A 13,423-nucleotide genomic window follows, 5' to 3' on the forward strand; every position below is an offset into this window, starting at 1 on the left:
CTTGTTTTTTGTAGCCTCCACTCAGCTATGGCTACACCTCTCACCTCCCAGTTAATTTAGTTGTGTATCAGTGCAAAAATGGGAATGAACATGAGCTTACTTTGCTCTCTGCAAGGAGGGAGGTTGGATTTGGGTCTACCTGGACTCTAAAGGCTTTAAGATTTGTGAACAGTTCAGTTTTTCTTTAGATGTTTCATGCCTCCAGGTCCAAATAGCATTTTGACAAGCTATGCACCTAAAATTAAATATCCTTCAGCTTTTTAATGCAAAACAGAAATCTGCAGTGTGTGATGCACAAATGACATCAATGCTCTGCTTTTCTTGTAGGTAATGTTGGATTTCTGGCTAAAGAAAACAAAAGCTGCTATAAAGCTGGATGATTCAGATTTATTAGATCTTCTCTGATGAGGTGTCTTAGCAGCCTGTGAGGGATGTCCCACAGACCTGCCCAGCTGTTCACCATCAGATCCTGGCAGCTTCCTCTGTGATCTGGTCAGTGGTGATAATGAGGGCACTCAAGGGACATAAGGAAGGACTTTGTCCCCTATCCATGGGCATCCTTGTTCCTATGGTCTGTCCAGGGCAGAATGGTGCCCCTCTTTCACACCTCCAGTAAAGCTGGCATTAGAAGGTTTTGGGTTTTGGTTGCTGATGCAACCAATTGCTGCTTATGTGTTAACCCTTGGTGAAATACATCTATGTGTAAGTAAAACAGCCGTAACGGCTTCTGCTGTTGGCCATAACAGTAGATTTTGGTGCCTGAGGTGTTGCTCCACACCAGCTTTGCACTGCTAGCTGCTTTGCTGCTGTCATGGAGTCAAGCTGGTGTGCAACTGGAGCTGTATTCTGCAGAGGCTGGTCATCTCATTTGCTGCTGGCTGTTGTCCTCAGTACTGGGAGGCTCTGACAGTAGATATCATGTGAAAAAGGGACAATAATCAACAGAAAGTAAAGGCAACCCAACATTTTCATGTCTTAGGGACTTGTTTTCAGCTTTTGGCTTCATTTTATCCTGCCCTTTGACTTTTCAGTGTTAAGAGATGTAAGGAAGGATATTTCATGGAAAATATATGGCTATTGTCAATAGTCAGCTAATAGCTGCAGGCAAGCTTTCAGATTTTAAATTTATGTATTTATTCCATTAAAAATGAAATGATCCTACAGAAGGGAGAGGCACTGAACAACACCACCACCACTCCTGCATGGATGGAGCATATTGGATATGGATGAAATTCTTGAACTGTCTTACATGCCATCTCAAGCTTTCATCCTTGCCTCTGATTCTAGCAGATATGCAATACTATATAGAGCTGATGCCATTTAAGATATGGCTTATTTCCATTTAGTAAATTGTTTTCCCTATATATGCTCTTTTGCAAATAAAAGAATCCAAATCTCTCATTCTCTCTCTCTCTCAGCATTAATTTTTCAGCTAGAATTTTAATATGTTATTTAAAGACATTTTAAGGATTGTTGTCATAGACAAAGTTCTAACAGACCTAGCTGTTAGAGATCTTGATGATATTTCTAGATGGCTGCAAAAACTGTGCCTGAACAGTAGAAGCACAGCTGAATACTGTTGAACCCAGTAAAATACATCAAGTGTATTCCTGTGTGCAGAGATTAAAAATTGCACATACGTAAAGTGTTTAGACTGGTCTTTGTTTTGTCTGAGAGATGCGATTCACCAGTTTGGCATTCTGTTGAGCATCATTGTGGAGCTTTGATGTATTCCCCATTAAAATGCATGTGCTTTACTTCTGGAGGATTGATGAGAGGTGGAAAAATTGAAGACATAGTAGAAAGAAAACAGAAAAAGAAAGAATTCTCGTAGGCTACATAGACACAATTCATGTCAACATGTGAATAAATACTTCATGTACCTATGGCTAGACACAAAGCACCGACACTTCAGTGCTCTGCTGCATTTTGTCTATAAAATGACTAGCTTAGAAAATTGTTCCAAACAAGATGTATTCTAAAATAATGCTTTTGTGTTCAGAGCAACGTGTTTGGTTATCTCTGATTATGGGTTCTGTTCTTAACTCTGCCATAGGCTTATTGTAAGATTTTTTTTAAAAATGGGGAAAAAAAAAAAAAAAAACCAACAACAATAAACAAACAAAAACCACCACCACCACCAAAAAAACTATTATTCTCTATTGGTAAAATGAGAATAAATATATGATTAGACATGAAAATAAGTGCTATTTAATAAAGATTTAATAAATAAATAGCCATGGGACCTGAATACACAGACACTAAGAATAAATTGTTTTATGACACATACCTTCACCTACGTAGTAAAATTGCTATGAAAGCTAGAAGAAAAAAATAAGGCTTATATTGAGAAAGTATCCACACAACTTGTGTTTTAGCAAGAGTATTATCTTAAATCCTGACCTCCAGATTAAATTTGTCATTGGATAGATGCACAGTTTTATTTAGTAATATACAGAAATAATTGAGAAAGGGAAGATTCAGAGCCATGTGACTGAAAGCATGAAAAGCCCCCAAAGCCTTTCATGTTATCATCTTTGAATAGTGCTTTGGTCTTTTGTTCCTCTTATGATAGATGATGCTTTAGTATTGCAATGACAGTGAAGCTTTTACCCTAAATTGCAGGGGGAAAAAAAAGTTAACAGAGATTAAATATATGTTCACTTACCCACAAAATCTTTTTATAATGCTAGATACCACTGATAGTCTCTTCATCTGCTACTGATGATGTATTACTTATGTATGACTGCTTTCCCTCATGTCACAGTTAAATATCATGAGCTGTGTACTATGGGGAGGGGAAAAAAAAAGTTAAACTTGTTTTAGGAAAATAATTAGATTTGGAAAATATCACAAAATAGCACCATAATGAACTATTTCAATAAAATGCGGACAATGGATTCTTATAGAGATATATTTATCAGCTCTGATTTATTTATTTTTATTCTGAATTATAGTTATTTTTTAGTATTCTCTGCCTGACTCTACAAATTTTATTCTACATTCAAGAAGCTTTAGTGAATCCAAACTTTTATACAAGTTAAAAATCACTGAATCTGGCCTATGCTACAGGGTTACACTTTATTAAACTGCACTGGAGAATATTCTGCAATGGCTATGTATTTCGCTGCGGTAACCACTGCAGTCACCTAGATGTTACTTAGGTTGAATCAAATGCAGGGTGTTAACAATTTGATTTTTTTTCATTGATTTTACAGACTTTCTGTTACTTCTTATAGACACATTTTTTTTTTTGTTTGTTTGTTTGTTTGTTTTTCTTGTCTGTTATTTATTTATTTTTTAAATAAAATGAAGGAGGCATATACTGCTAAGTGCTGTCAGCTGTTGTAGGTGGACTATGTGCCCTAATCTGAAAGAACCACAAAAGGAAAGTCTTTAAAAGCAGGGAATTCAGCTGCAGTCTATTCCCTGATGGCAAACTGGTATGTTCTTGTGGGTGGTTGTCACCTTTTGACCATGATGTTTAAAAATTACAGAGAAGTAGAAGAAAACAGGGTTTAACAGGCTCATATTGGAGAAATGTTTTATAAGAATGATGAGCTTGTTTGATTTGTACATAATAAGCACCAGGTGCCACACCATATGTGTAAGCTGTGTTACTTCTGATCCTGAGTTTCAGGAAAATCATTGTGCCTGGCCTCTTGTTTTCCTGAATTAGTTTAGTCTAAGCTTCAGGTGGATGACAAAACCTCCAAAATATTTCAGATTCAACCATAACCACTGCCCAGGAAAAGGTAATATAGACACAGGTAATAATGCATTCAAAGCAAAATCTCTGAAGCTTGTGGATCTGCTTAAATCTGGGAATTTATATTTTGTTTGTGTTTAAGGCATTATATGAATGATATAATCCACTATATGAATAGCAAATTATGTTTATGGAAATATTTGTATTTTATATATATTAGAGTGTCTTTCTTGGCATCTAAATGCAAAACAACTTCATTTTTACTGAGATGACATGGTCATGAATAGGAGATATTGAGCAATAGAATAGGTAATGACCCAAATGTAATAGTTGCCTTTAGATATACGGCCATGTTTACAGAGATTATGAGAAGACTTCATGCACTTCAGTGCAATTTACTAAATACAATGTGGGATGAAATTGCTGTTGTTGGAGCACAGGACAGTTTTAGAAATGAGTAGCTTAGGGGGAAAAAAGCCTTATGTATTCACCTGGAACAGAAAGCATTAGTATATTTAGATGATTGTTCTCTTGAAATAATTTACAAAACTGTAATACCTTCAACAGTGAATTCCAGTTAATTGCTTTACCGTAAAAGAACACTTGTTTTTCCAGGAACAAGTCCCTTATGAACCTTCCCTAATGAAGTTTTCTTGCAGACTTCTGTCCGGTTTCCTCATGCCTTCTGTTATCTCATCAACTTTATTTCTCCTCATTTTGTCTTTTATATGACAGTACCTAAAAGTCTTTTCCATATTCTCACCCCGCCTTCTACTGAAGGTGCATAATTTCATATTTCCTACTCTTTCCCCAACGGCTTCTAAGTTGTCATATATTTAGAGGGGCAAAAGTATATATCACTGTGAAGTCAGGGTAAGCCTGTCCTCAGCGTATGCAGCCAGTACTAATACTGAAAAAAACACGGACAAAGTCTTCTGAGCATCCCCTTAGTGGGGACAGTATTTGACTCTGGCCTCTAACCAACCTTTAACAAAATCTTCAGCAACAGTCTCTCCGGTAATGCTGTCTGTCTGTTGAGGGTAATAGGACAACAAATTCAAAGGGACAGAAAGAGTCACAATCACTGGAGAATCATTTCTTTAGAAGAGAGGGCTAAAAATAATTTGGCCTTTAGATAGCTGCAATATATTCCAGATGTATAGTGCATTACCATACAACTCGTTTTCTTCTCTTCTACCCCCTAATATATATGTATGATTTTTTTTTTTAGTATTTTAATTTTTATTGCAAAGTTTTAAAGGATTTCTATATAATATCCAAAGCATGAATGAGTGCTGAACTAAAAACAAAGAAGCAAGCAAACAAAAAACCTCAACCAAAACCTGAATGCAAGTTAAATGCAAAAAGCTTGCAATTAATTTATGAAATGTGTCCTGAAATGGAAGAACACATCTTTCAGCAGAAATTGTGAACACTTAATGGAGATAGCTAATAGGATTGGCCCAGCAAAGTTGCAACTAATAGCATGCAGTAGGATTTTCAAAAGCACCAAAGGAAAAAACACTTTAATAGAACTCCCATACTTAATCTTCTTCTTCTAGGAATTACCTCATTGTTGCTAAGCTTCCATGACATGAACTTCTTTTCTAACTCATATCAGGAAACATTTTCCTTGCTAGACTTGTGTTTTCAGGTTGGAGAATTGAAAATTAAATTTTGTGAAGCATCCTTGCTTTTGATGATAGCTTCCATATGTTGTACTGCCCTATAAATCATCGTAAACCTAGGTTAGGTAGAAATATGCATATTTGAAACCAGAGCAGTTCTTCATTATACTGAACAATTAAGACATTAATGAAAACTTAATGCATTTAAATGATATATTTTGGATGAATGGAAACAGGAAAACCGTTATGTTCTAACATCCTTACAAGGGGGTCTATATGAAATATATCCACAGTGGTGGTTTGTACAGTATGTATGCTTACTCAGTAAGTAGAAGGGTCCAAATTTTATGTAAGTGTTCCATTTCATGACAATTTGGTTAGTTTCCATGGAGATAATTATGTTGTCACAAACTAAGGGTAAAGATTTCAAGTGTAAGATAAATAGGAGAAGCACGTGGACCTCCAAGCAACAAAGATATGCTTCTTTTGCTCCATAGTAACAAAAGGCAACTGTAATCACAGCAATGAAAGAGTGAGCTGTCTTTGCTATAAACATTGTTAGTGCTCAGTATATCAACACCCTCCATTTCATACTATGCCTCTCAATACCTTTTTCTTTATGATAGTGCTTTCAGTAGATAATAGTTTTCACCAGTTACAGTAGAATGGGGCCAACTCTTTAGCAGGAATAAATCAGCCCAGCTGGACTGAACTCAATGAAACAGCTCTAAATTAAAGCTGAATTAAGTTGTGTTGAATTAAACCATTTGAGAATTTGACTTCACATAGTTCACCTCCTCTGCCAAGTGATCAGGTCAATAACATAAACAACAGAAGAAAGAAACACAATGGATTTATTATTATTATTTTTTTCCTTTCTTCCCCCCTCTCTATCTAGATGCTCCCATGACTCCTCCAAGTTACTCAAGACAATAGTTTGATGAAGTTTCTAACTTATCAGTCACCCAGCCACTTCCTTGCTGGAAAATCCTGCAGACTACCCTTCTAGTGTTTGAGGTACCCTTCTGGTGATTAGTAAAGACAAAACCCCATTATTTTTTTTTTTTTTCTTTCCCATCTAGCTATAGTTATATAAGTTAATGACAAATTCTCATTCAACACTTGGGCCTGTCATGTTTCTTAGACTGCTTGCATTGAATGAGAATCTCTTCCTAGAAATTGCTCTCTTTTTTTTTTTTAATGTTGGACTATGGAAACACTGGGAAAGAGTCTGACTAAAGCCCAAATGTCTAGGAATATTAAAAAATAAACTGCAGGTGAATTGAAGCATGTTTGTCATCTGTAAAGCTACTTGTTTGTTATGGATAAGTTAGTTATTGGTTGTGCTGTCTACTTTTTGGCCTTGTAAGTCACATTCAACATTGGGATAACAAGGAATATCCACTTTCAGTTGGTAGTATGCTCAGCTTTTTAAATTTAAAATCTACTCAATACCACCACAAAAGAAATATTTGATACATTGTTGTTCTAAACACTGAGAATTTGGTTGCCTAAACACAGGCACCCAGCGCCAGCTTATCTTGCAGGTGGTAGAGCTGCTGCTGGGTTTAGGAAGGCCCATATGCTCCAAACCAGCAACCAGAGGTCAAGTGGGATGGCTCACCCTTCCTAAAATGACACTAAATGCTGGTGTTCAGGCAACCAGATCTCACCCTTCAGATGAAATCCACTTTGCTTCCTTGTGCTGAATGGTTTTCCTTTCTTATTGTCTTCAAAACCTGCAGACGTTATTTAAAGGAAAAAAATGACAAACCCTCCAAAAACTGCTGTTTGGGTGTATTGGAAAGATAGTAAAAAAGCTGCGATGTAAAAAAAGCTCTTCAAAGGAGATTATTTTTACATATATGGTCTATAACGTACCCATATGATTTAGGTTTTCTGTAAAACATTTATGTATGTATTACATATATTAGTCCTGGGTAATATTAGGTGTGTTATATCTTTCTGTGAGGAGAATTACGTGCATGGTGTATGTAGAAGGCTTTATATTCTTAGATTATAAATATGTGTTGAGTCTTTGCCTTTCATTTATTAGTTTAGTGGCACTGCCTCAATTGTATGCTTTGTTCAAGACTGACAAAAGCTTCTGTAACTTAAACCATCTGAGGGAGCTTTCTTTCTGTGGTTTCACGTTACTTGAGCAAGGAAGATGCCCCAGACAGTGCAGCTGCATGAGAGCAGGATCTTGGTGGGAGAAACATGGTCCTGGCTTTGGCAGGGCTGTGCCTGGAGCCTTGGCCTCAGCGAGCTGCAGCCACATTGGCTTTCTCCTCCAAATCAGGAACCCTCCCCCATTCTTGTTATTCTCTCATTCTGCCACCTGCTTTTAATCTGAGTGAGGCTTATTGCTCTTGTTGATCTCTCATCTGGTTATTTTGTCTTACTAGCTTCCAAAGTATATGGTAATGAGAGAATAACAACATAATAAGCAGAAAATTCCTTCACATTATGGGTTTTTGACTGATACTTATTTTTCTTGTATCTTCTTTTCACTGCAGATGTCTCCTTTTTTTTTTTTTTTTTTTTTTCTTTCCCTGTCCTTTCTTCAATATTATGTCTTGATTTTAGCCTTTGGGCTAGGATCTTGCTGTTTCCATCCTTCAGTGATTTTTTTTTTTTTTTTTTTCCAAGAGAATACACTTTAAGAAATTTTTTGGTTTACTTTTCAAACTAGACTCAAACAGTGACTCAGAACTGAGCACTGAGCTGTCTGAATTATATCTGTCAACCAGTGCAGCAGTGGAAATTCGTGCCATTTAAAGCAATTAAGACATTCTGTCCAGAAATTGCTTGTGCTGTGAAACTGGACTTGGGAATATTCAAGCATATCACAGAACCACAAAATAGAAGGGGTTGGAAAGGACCTTGAAAGGTCATCAGGTCCAACCCCCCTGCCAAAACAGGTTCCTTAGAGCAGGCTGCCCAGGTAGGGCCTAAAATATCTCCAGATGAAACTCCACAACCTCCCTGGGCAGCCTGTTCCAGTGCTCTGTCACCCTCACAATGAAGAAGTTCTATCTCAAGTTGGTGCAGAACTTCCTACGCTCTGTCTTGTGGCCATTACCCCTTGCCCTGTCCCCACAAACCACTGAAAAGAGGTTGGCCAAATCCCTCTGTCTCCCACACCTCTGGTATTTATACACATTGATGAGATCCCTTCTCAGTCTTCTTTTCTCCAGGCTGAACAGACCAAAGGTCTCTCAGCCTTTCCTCATAAGGAAGATGCTCCAGGCACCGTATCATCTTTGTGGCCCTCCACTGGACTCTTTCCAGGAGATCCCTGTCTTTTTTGTACCGGGGAGCCCAGAACTGGACACAGTACTCTAGGTGAGGCCTGACCAGGGCAGAGTAGAGGGGGAGGATCACCTCCCTTGACCTGCTGGCCACACTCCTTTTAATGCATGCCAGGATCCCATTGGCCCTCTTGGCCACCAGGGCACACTGCTGGCTCACGGTCAACCTGTTGTCCACCAGGACCCCCAGCTCCTTCTCCTCAGAGCTCCTCTCCAGGGGGTTGCCCCCCAGCCTGTACTAATACACGTGATTGTTCTTTCCCAGGTGCAGAACTCTACACTTGCTCTTATTAAACCTCATTTGGTTTCTTCCTGCCCATCTCTCCAGCCTGTCCAGGTCTCGCTGAATGGCAGCACAGCCTTTTGGCGTGTCAGCCACTCCTCCCAGCTTTGTGTCATCGGCGTACTTGCTGAGGGCAGACACTATTCCCTCATCAAGGTTGTTGATGAAGATGTTGAACAAGATTGGACCCTGAACCAACCCCTGGGGAACACTGCTAGTCACAGGTCTCCAGCCAGACTCTGTGCCACCGATCACCACCCTGTGAGCTCGGCCAGTCAGCCAGTTCTCAACCCACCTTACTGTCCACTCCTCTATCCCACACTTTCTCAGCTTTGCTATCAGGATGTCATGGGAGACAGTATCAAAAGCCTTAATGAAGTCAAGGTAGATGACATCCACTGCTCTCCCCTCATCTACCCAGCTGGTGATGCCATCATAGAAGGCAATGAGGCTGGTTGAGCACGACTTCCCCTTGGTGAATCCATGCTGACTACTTCTCATAACCTTCTTCTCTTCCAGTTGCATCCAGAACAAGCTGTTCCAACACCTTTCCAGGGACAGAGGTGAGACTGACTGGCCTGTAGTTTCCCGGATCCTCCTTCTTGCCCTTCTTGAAGACCGGAGTGACATTGGCTATCCTCCAGTCTTCAGGCACCTCTCCTCTTCTCCAGGACCTTTCAAAGATGATAGAGAGCAGTTAGGTTATCACCTCTTCCAACTCCCTTAGCACATGTGGATGCATCGCATTGGGACCCATGGATCTGTGTGCATTCAGTTCACTCAGACGCTCCCGAACCACTGCCTTGTCAACAACGGGGGGAGATGTCCACTTCCCAGACTCTTTCTCCTCCCTCCAGGGTCAAGGAGTCCCGGTGGGGGGGAGTACTTTAAGCAAAGACTGAAGCAAAGAAAGCATTCGGTATCTCCGCCTTCTTGGTGTCTCCTGTTACCAGGACATCCCCCTCATTCAACAAGGGACCCACATTATCCATAGTCTTCCTTTTACTGTTTACATACTTAAAAAACCCCTTCCTATTATCTTTTATCTCTTTTGCAAGCCTCATCTCTAGCTGGGCTTCAGTCTTCCTTGTCATGTCCCTGCAGGCCCTGAAAATACTTCTATACTCCTCCCAAGAGGACAGGCCCTTTTTCCACATTTCATAAACCTTCCTCTTCCTTTCAATCTTTTCAATGAGCTCCTTGCTCATCCATGCAGGTTTCCTGCCCCCCTTCCCTGATTTCCTATTCTTAGAGATGCACCGATCCTGAGCTTGGAAGAAGTGCTGTTTAAATGTAGCCCAGCTCTCACATGCACCCTTGTCTTCTAGCAACCTAGTCCATGAGATATTCCCAAGCAGGTCCCGGAAGAAGTCGAAGTTGGCTCTCCAAAGGTCCAGGGTAGCAATCCTGCTTTTAGCCTTACTTCTTCCACCAAGTTCCATCTTGAACTCCACCATCTCATCATCCCAAGCTGCCCCCAACCTTATGAGACCTGTGTGAATTTATGAACAGTATGCATATAATAATGTTTTCTCTTTACTGTGGTGATATTTTAATATACACATTTCCAAAGTTATCAGCTAATGTGCATGTGGGTTATTGAAACTTGGTCTTCCACAAATCACAGGTGGTAAACAATCAGGCCCACCCTTCCAGAAACATGCAAAAAATATATCCTTCTGAATTTCCTGTGGGGTTTGCAGTGCTTTCCATGTGAGAAAAGAACAAAGAACATTTGAATTTCTTTGAATTTGATCTTGAAGTCAGGTATGTTCCATAGAGACACTTGTTCACTTCAGGGTTACAAGTATTGCTCGATCTATTAATGAACTAGCACAGCAGCTCTCAAGGGCAGGTTCAAGTCATCATTATATGATAAAGCACAAGGATATGGATAACAGATGCATGGATTTTGCTGCTTGCAGAGTGTGGCTATATCATAGAACAGCAACAACTTGAGCACAAGTACCAATACCTTGTTAAAGAAGGAAATATCCTGAGGTTGTACTGAGGTCCATTAATAGAACTTAGCAGAAACCTGTGGTACATCAACTACATTAACTGTGTAAGGAGTACATCCTAGAAGATATTGCATACAAAACTCATATATTCTAAAGTTAAAGTACTTAGATTGTAAGTATCGCAGATTTATTTTTTTTTTTTTTCACGTTTATCATGAAAGACAAGAGCCCACAGATGCTGAGCATTGTATCATGATGCGAGTGGACAGAGAACCCTGTTTCCTCTTTCCCTTCCTCTTCTGACCCCTCCCCAAACTAAATCAGGAATTATTGTAGGAGCCCCATTTCATTCTTTACTGTGCAAGAAAGAGATTTGGTCATTTACTGCTATGGCTTACTGTCTAGACTCTTTGGCTTTTAAATATGCTTACACTCCTTTCTAAGATTTGATGCTAATACTATAGCATCAATTCAAATTCTCCAATGGTGGTCGTTCTTGCATCTGCAATGGTTAAATTGGGATAGCTATCAGACCTTCAGGATATTTCATCCAATTGAACCACACCATGAGATGTAATAATTGATTTATTCAATGATCTCTGCTGGCTTGCATTTATACAGTCTATTAAAGGAATCCTAGGTCATTGCACTGAGAGAATTTCAAAAGTTTCATAGAGGATGACAATAATTCAGAATGTATGAAAAGAAAATTTCTTTGACTGGGGGTCTGGAATAGTTAGAAAAGTGCTTCAGTGTCCTCAGAAGTCAAATTTACCACAGTGTGTTGTATACCTGCTGTTAGTTTGGTTGCAAATCAAATGATCTTTATTTAGTAGAGCATCCAAATGGAACATTTTGTGAAAGTGTTTCTTGAAGCTTCTTGGTGAAGACAGTGATTTTAAAAAAAATATCTTTTTGATAGGGTTTGACCTTTCATGTAGAGAATGTGTTAATGGCAGTTCTTCCCTTTAGCAACTTAATATGGAAAGTTAGGCTTAGAAGCTGTTCTCTGCTTTTGCCACAGCTATTTTACTTACCAATAAAAATTCAAAGGACTATGCTTAGTTTGCAATGGGAGTGTGGAGGAAAGAAGCAGCTTCAATGTCAGCGCTTGAATCATGAGGATTATATTTTTTCTTGGCCATTATTTTTCTTTAAAAAAATAAATCTAACAAACCCATGACAAACAGAGTAAATATGAAGCTATGTCAAGGCTTGTCACTCTTTTCAGCTCTAGCAGGGTTAGGCTTTCAGCTCCTGGTGCTGTTTTCTCCCAGCACTATGCCTTCTCCATCCACATTGCTTTCATTTGAGACAAAAGATTTTTTTTTTCTTTTTCCTTTTTTAATTTTGGATGCTGAGGAATTGTGCCAGGTTGAGCTGGCAAAGAGATAAGTGCCACAGCAGGGAGGAAGATTCATAAATGATGAAGACACAATCTCTTAAACTCCCTCTCTCACAGGTGTTTTGTTATTAATGAAGCTGAAAAAGATGCTCCAAATTATGTCTCCTCCTTGACATGAGAGCTTTGGCAGCCCTTTGTGACTGAAAGCTCCTGCTCTTGCAGGTGTGCGGGATAAACCTGCAAGCCAGAATGGGGAAATTGGAGAGAGAAAGAAAAATATTCACATACCCAAGGGATCCTAGAGATGGTAGAGGGAGGAAACGGAGAGCGAGAAAAAACACTCAGTCAGTGCTTTGTGAAATGTATTCTGTCAATATAAGGGAGAAGAGATAACTATAAATTTCATCTCCATGCATCTTATTTATTCCTCCAGCCCACATACACATGGCAGCAAAGAGAATTGTAATCTGGTCTGTAACCCTACACTGACATCCTGTTTAAATTCCTAAGCACAGCAACCTAAAGGCTAGAAGGATTTATGAAGTTTTGCAAGCTCCTTTCTAGAAAACAAGTTATGACATCAAGGCTTTGGAACAAAATAAAAAGGTTTATTTTTTGTTTTATTTTCCATCTTTTTTCCCCCAATGTGTTAAGGCCTGACTTGACAAACAAATGGAAAATAATTATATTATGCTGGGTTTTATTGCCTTGTTATGGAAGAATGAAGTTCATTTTTGCCTTTTATTGGCACCATCTGTTTCTTTTCTGGCAAGTATCTAAGACAGCATCATATGGTAATATCATACATATAAGTGGGCCAGTCCTGAAGTATTCAGGTTGTACTGATCATCAGATGCTCAAAACTTCTATTTTTCATTACTCCTCATTCTACTGTGTAGCCTGACAAAACAAAATTAAAAACACAACGTAAGAACTGTAACACTCTTCCCTTTGAGAGAGAGACAGTAAATATTTACCTGTAAGAGATGATGAAAAATTTAGGTAGTGTGTTCAAGAAGAGTTTTGCTAAATTATTCTCACATTCAGCTTTCTAAAATACTGGAAACTTCAGCAAGCAGTGTCCTCACCACTTCTGCATGTGGAGTGTGGTGCACAGCTGTCTGATCAGGGTCATACATGGGTCGATATTGCAGTGGGACGTGCTGTAGTTTTGAGGCTAATC

Source organism: Netta rufina (genome assembly GCF_964035555.1).
Source record: "Netta rufina genome assembly, chromosome: 13".
NCBI classification, from domain to species: Eukaryota; Metazoa; Chordata; class Aves; order Anseriformes; family Anatidae; genus Netta; species Netta rufina.